Source organism: Mobula birostris, chromosome X (genome assembly GCF_030028105.1).
Source record: "Mobula birostris isolate sMobBir1 chromosome X, sMobBir1.hap1, whole genome shotgun sequence".
NCBI classification, from domain to species: Eukaryota; Metazoa; Chordata; class Chondrichthyes; order Myliobatiformes; family Myliobatidae; genus Mobula; species Mobula birostris.
This window is the reverse complement of record NC_092402.1, coordinates 7,841,326-7,847,325: the sequence shown is the minus strand read 5'-3', so window position 1 is coordinate 7,847,325 and position 6,000 is coordinate 7,841,326.

Here is a 6,000-nt window from a genome sequence, read left to right as displayed (position 1 = left end):
GTGTCCTTGATTATCCTGGCAGCACTGCTCCGACAGCGTGCGGTGTAAAGTGAGTTCAAGGACGGAAGATTGGTTTGTGTGATGTGCTGCGACGTGTTCACGATCTTCTGCAGCTTCTTCCGGTCTTGGACAGGACAACTTCCATACCAGGTTGTGATGCACCCTAGAAGAATGCTTTCTACGGTGCATCTTTAAAAATTAGTGAGGGCTTTAGGGGACAGGCCAAATTTCTTTAGTTTTCTCAGGAAGTAAAGGTGCTGCTGGGCCTTCTTGGCAATGGACTCTGCTTGGTTGGACCAAGTCAGGTCATTTGTGATAATGACCCCGAGGAACTTAAAGCTTTTGACCTGTTCCACTTGCGCACCACCGATGTAAATTGGGTCGTGCGGTCCGCTACTCCTTCTGAAATCAACAACCAATTCCTTCGTCTTGCTGACGTTGAGGGATAGGTTATTATCTTCGCACCATGTCACCAGGTTCTTAATTTCATCTCCGTATTCAAACCCATCATTACCCGAGATACGGCCCACAATTGTTGTGTCATCAGCAAACTTATATATTGAGTTCGATGGAAACTTGGCTACACAATCATGGGTGTACAGAGAGTACAGCAGGGGGCTGAGTACACAGCCTTGTGGGGCACCGGTGCTCAGAGTGATTGTAGAGGAGAGCTTGTCCCCTATTTTTACAGCCTGGGTCCTGTCTGTGAGGAAATTGAAGATCCAGCTGCAGATCTGAGTGCTAAGGCCCAGGTTCCGGAGCTTAGGAATCAGATTATTTGGAATGATGGTATTAAAGGCAGAGATGAAGGACTGAAGGACCTGAGTTATAAGGAAAGAGTTAATAAGTGAGAACTTTATTCCCTAGGAGAATGAGCGGAGATTTGATAGAGGTATACAAAATTATGACGGGTATCATCATCACCATATGCCATGTTGTTATGACATCATCATTGTGTGCCATGTCATATGACATGGATGATCATGATTGTTAACACAAAATAATCTGCAAGTGCTGTTGTCAAAGGAACACTCACAATGCGCTGGAGGAACTCAGCAGGTCAGTCAGCGTCAGTTGAAAAGATTAGTCGACGTTTCGGGCCGAAACCCTTCATCAGGACACATGATTGTTCTTGGCTAATTTTTCTACAGCAGTGGTTTGCCATTGTCACTTTCTGGGCAGTGACTTTACAGGACGGGTGACCCCCAGCCATTATCAATACTCTTCAGAGATTGTCTGCCTGGCGTTAGTGGTCGCATAACCAGGACTTGTGATCTGCACCGGCTGCTCATACGACCGTCCACCACCTGCCCCCATGGTTTCACGTGACCCTGATCGGGGGGCTAAGCAGGTGCTACACCTTGCCCAATGGTGACCTGTTCTTTACTATTACGTATTGCATTGTAGTGCTGCTGCAAAGTCAAGTTTCACGACGTATGCCCAAAGACAAGAAAATCTGCAGACGCTGGAAGTTGGAGCAGCACACACAAAATGCTGGAGGAACTCAGCAGGTCAGGCAGCGTCTATGGAAAAGGGTGAACAGTCAACGTTTCGGGGCCGAAACCCTTCAGCAGGAGCTTTCGTGAGTCCTGATGAAGGATCTCAGTCTGAAACTTCGACTGTTCACCCTTTTCCATAGATGCTGCCGGACCTGCTGAGTTCCTCCAGCATTTTGTGTGCATTTCACGACATGTGCCGGTAATATTAAACCTGATTCTGATCCTCATTTCTTTGCTTTCCGCAAAAAGCCTGCAAGAAAACAAATTTCTAGGTAGTATTTTGTCACCTATATGTACCTTGATAATAAATTTCCTTTGAACTTCAAACTTTGATGTAGTAGAGATAGGAAAGTGGCGCCAAGCCTCATTGACCGCAACCAACAGGGTTCAAAGTTCAAAGTATCCTCGCAGGCAGCCACAGAACAGAGGAATCCAGCAGAACCCATGAAAGAAGGAAGACCATTAAATACTCAAAGTGCAGGGAAAAAGAAACAAATCGTGCAAACAATAAAAGTAAGCAAATGACGCTCAGAACTGAAGTTCACGAAAGTGAGTCCACGGCCACGAAGCCAGTCACAGGCCATCCAGCAGCCCGTTAGTCCTAGGCCACAGCCTCAGCAGAGACAAGCAAACCTCGCTGAGTGGCAAGCTGACCACCAGCCTGTCCCTCTCCTCTGGCCCCGATACCCTGACCTCTCTCAATCTGGCCCAAGTGTTATATCAGCCAAACCGCGGATCACTCCTCACTCTCGGGTCCAGGCCGTGCCGCTTCGATACACTCTCGGTCCTGGGAACCGCCACCTCGATTCGGCCAGAATCTGACCTTTCCGGTCGGGCCCAGCGATTGAGACAGCCAAACCTTCGGTCATTCCCAGGGCAGGGGCCCTGCTGCTTAGATATGCTCTCAGGCCTGGGCCCGGGCCCAAGTGTATGTTTCAGGCCCTGTAGGCCTCTCAGTCTCCACCGCAACAAAGCCACAACACTGATATCCCCTTTCAAGTCTCTGAATCGGGAGATGAGCTCAAAACCTGCTGAGCTCTATCTACAGAAGCACAGCTGGGTGGAGGATGGTACAGGGAAAAAAAATTACCTTCAGGTAACTGGATATTTGAGCTGTGCATGTTTTATAGCATACGGGGCCTCGTGTCATATTTAATCCAGCTCTGCCGTTAAACTATGAAATAAATTTTAAAAAATCATTTGAAATCAAGAGTCCCGCGGTTTCCTAAATTCCCCGATCCCACAGCCGATTCGCATGGCACACATGCATCTAATTAACATGATTTACAAGCAGTGTAGGTTAAAAAAAAAGGAAATGATGTTATATATCATAGTTAGTGTCAGTCTTTACCATATTTCCTTTGTATGAGAACACAAGAGGGTCTGTTAATCAGCAGAGTGTCAGTAGCAATAGGCTAGAAATGAACAGGGGGGTGGGGGGGGGGAGGTGATAGGTATTTGCGATTTGGAAATTGTGTTCAGACCACAGGAGTGAGTGCAGGCACGTTAGCACTGATAATCTTTCGACAGAGCTGTGTTTACAGCATCTGGTCACCAGATCAGGCCAGACCCACATCGATACCACAGTCCCATGATTTAGGATAACGTATAATCTACATTCCAACTCTTATTTTTTTATATATATATATATACTTCCCACCTTCTGCAAAACACGCTCAGTGCTGGGGGATCTCAGCAGGCCGGGCAACATGTATGGGGTGGAAACAACGGCCTTGACATTTCGTTCACCCCACCCACCAGTTTCCCCCTCAAGTCTCACCTTATCACCTGCCAGTTTGTCCTCCTTTCCCTCCCCCACCTCCACGTTCTTAATCTGGTCTATTTCCCCTCCCCTTCCCAGACCTAATGGAGGGCCTCGGCTCAAACCTTGACTTGTTTTATTTCCCTTGATAGGTGGTGCCTGATCGGCTGAGTTCCGCCAGCGTTTTGTCTGGGTTGTTTCCCGTATCTTTAAACAAAATAGATCTACTTATTATATTTAAAAAAAATGCAAGAACAAACCATCCAGTGCTTTTCCATTCTCTAGGGTTCTTTAAGGTTGCTATAGCTGGGAGGTGGTCGTGGGATGAGCCCCCAGTGGCGCGCGCCTCAGATAGCCTCTCACGACCAAGTCCAGCTCCTGGCCTTCACACGAGGCTTAGCTACGAGGCCCGGCGGAACCAATTCTACTGACGGGAGGAGGGGCAAAGGCGGGTTACCGGCGCCTTAAAACCAGTCGCTCCAGGCAGATGAGGCTCGTCAGCCGCGGATGGCAGCTCATCTAGATTAGATTAGATTATGAAGACACGCAGTCCTCTTTTATTGTCATTTAGTAATGCATGCGTTAAGAAATGATACAATATTCCTCCAGTGTGATATCACAGAAACACAGGACAGACCAAGACTGAAAAACTAACAAAACCACATAATTATAACATATATTTACAACAGTGCAACAATACCATAACTTGATGAAGAACAGGCCATGGGCACGGTAAAAAAAAGTTCTAAGTCTCTCGAATGTCCCACATCTCACGCAGACGGGAGAAGGAAGAAAACTCTCCCTGCCATGCACGACCACAGTCCGACTCTGAGTCGTCCGAAAACTTCGAGCCTCCGATCAGCTCTCCGACACCGAGTACTGAGCGCCATCTCTGTCCGAACGATTTGACCTCAGCCTCGGTCGCCAGCAGCAGGCAAAGCCGGGGATTTTGGGGCCTTCCCTCCGGAAGATTCTCAATCGCGCAGTGACAATGGCAGTGAACGGGCATTTCAGAAATTTCTCCAGGTGTTCCTCTGTGCTTCTCACGTCCGTCTCCATCAAATCAGAATTGTCCACGGCTCCTATTTAACGGACATGGTATCATTTTCACCAGAGAGCTGCGCGCGCGCGTCGCGCTGCTATCCCCTCCTCCCGCAAGGAGGAAAACTATGATCTCAAACCTCCCGCTGCCTTGTGGCTACACCCGCTCACGGGGAAGGCTCCGGGAGTGAATCCCAAGGGGAAAATCCGGAGCTGGAGTCCCTGAGGCAGTCCTACGTTGAGTTCGACGCTGACTGGCAACTCCTGGTGCCAAACTGCATCGGTCTCTGCCGTTCCTTTGGGTTCATCAGCTGCGTGGAGAGGGGGAGCCTGCCACACGGGCAACAGCTCACTCTCCGTATCGTACTGCCCTGGCTTGCGTAGCGTGTAGACAGCTGGGATGCAACCCCAAACAATGTAGGGCCCCAATGATCATAAATTGAACCCTTCCCTCCTACAAAGCCAATGTCCTCCATTTTTCTTTCATCCGTCTGCCCATCTTGAAGTTGTGTCAGACGTTGGCGAAGCCTAATTTAGACAACAGACAATAGGTGCAGGAGTAGGCCATTCGGCCATTCAAGCCAGCATTGTGTCCAGTTTTGGTCACCTACCTCGAGAAGAGATGAAAATTAAATTGAAGGAGAGTGGATAAAGTCCACAATGATGTGGCCTACACACAAGGACCAGAGTTAAAGGGAAAAGTTGAATTAGTACTTTATTCCCTGGAAAGTAGGAGAATGGTGGGGGAGAGATTTGATAGGGGTATACAAAATCGTGAGGGGTATAGATCGGGTAAATGCAGGCAGGCCTTTTCCCACTGAGGTTGGGTGAGACTGGAGCTAGAGGGCATGGGTTAAGGGTGAAAGGTGAAATGTTTAAGGGGAACCTGAGGGGGAGCTTCGTCACTTGGAGGGTCGTGTGCATGTGGAACAAGCTTCCCTGAGTGGGAAAGGCTCTCTGACTTCTGCCGCACAGCAACCCACCGATTTAATAATAATAATAATAATAATAAATACTTTATTGATCCCAAGTGGGAAACTATTTTCTTACAGCAACAACATTTAAAAACACACTCAGTAATAATAATAAATGCATTTTAGTAAAAAGAACAATAGTGTGAACCATTATCTAAATGGAGAAAAGGTTCAAACATCAGCAAATCTCCCGTGAGGATATTTGTTCCCATCCAGTTCAGATGCAAACATTCTTGTTTGTACAGATCTTGTCTACCCTGGAACAGAGCCCAATGATTCATAAGTCTGAAGCCTCCCTTCTGCACCAGCTCCTTCGCCATATATTATAGGAAAGATGCCAATAAAATTGAGAGAGTACAGAGGAGATTTACTAAAATGTTGCCTGGGTTTCATCTCCTAAGTTACAGAGAAAGGTTGAACAAGTTGGGTCTTTATTCTTTGGAGCGTAGAAGGTTGAGGGGGAACTTGATAGAGGTGTTTAAGATTATGAGGGGGATTGATAGAGTTGACGTGGATAGGCTTTTTCCATTGAGAATAGGGGAGATTCAAACAAGAGAACATGAGTTGAGAGTTAAAGGACAGAAGTTTAGGGGTAACATGAGGGGAAACTTCTTTACTCAGAGAGTGGTAGCTGTGTGGAACGAGCTTCCAGCAGAAGTGGTTGAGGCAGGTTCGATGTTGTCATTTAAAGTTAAATTGGACAGTTATATGGACAGGAAAGGAA